The sequence below is a fragment of the Sinocyclocheilus anshuiensis genome, unplaced genomic scaffold (assembly GCF_001515605.1).
Source record: "Sinocyclocheilus anshuiensis isolate Anshui unplaced genomic scaffold, SAMN03320099.WGS_v1.1 scaffold51, whole genome shotgun sequence".
NCBI classification, from domain to species: domain Eukaryota; kingdom Metazoa; phylum Chordata; class Actinopteri; order Cypriniformes; family Cyprinidae; genus Sinocyclocheilus; species Sinocyclocheilus anshuiensis.
In genome coordinates, this window is record NW_015548296.1 from 5,831,235 (window position 1) to 5,831,703 (window position 469).

A 469-nucleotide genomic window follows, 5' to 3' on the forward strand; every position below is an offset into this window, starting at 1 on the left:
CACACATACATGTACATATATATATATACACATATACACATTTACATATACATACACATATGTATATATATATATATATATATATATATATACATATACACATTTACATTCCAGTCCAAAGCCTTTACATGACATCTATTTTGTGTCAAGCAACTGGTTTTGAATTATCTAGTCCAGTGTTTCCCAACCGGGGTGCCCACTCTATGCGTGTGTGCGCTCCGCTCAGTCGCTCACGGCCCATGTGAGTGCTCCACTGACATACCGTTCATGCTCATCGGAACAGCAAAGTCCACTCAAAAATCGAGCTGACGGGAAACATCTATGTAGTACAGTATTGTTTCTGTTTGCAATAGCCCTACTGTGCTGTAACAAGGTGTGGTAAATGGGCAACTCTGGCCTCTCATTCATTGATCTGCTAACCGTTATGCTCACGTGTCCTCTGATAATAATAGCTTTCTAGGATTAAACA

The 469-nt window shown here is 39.4% G+C and overlaps 1 protein-coding gene across 1 annotated transcript in view; it reads right to left on the bottom strand.

Moving 5' to 3' along the window:
* LOC107655971 (MAP kinase-interacting serine/threonine-protein kinase 1-like) overlaps window positions 1-469 on the bottom strand; it is a 13,251-nt gene that overhangs the window by 6,168 nt on the left and 6,614 nt on the right. The window lies entirely within an intron of this gene.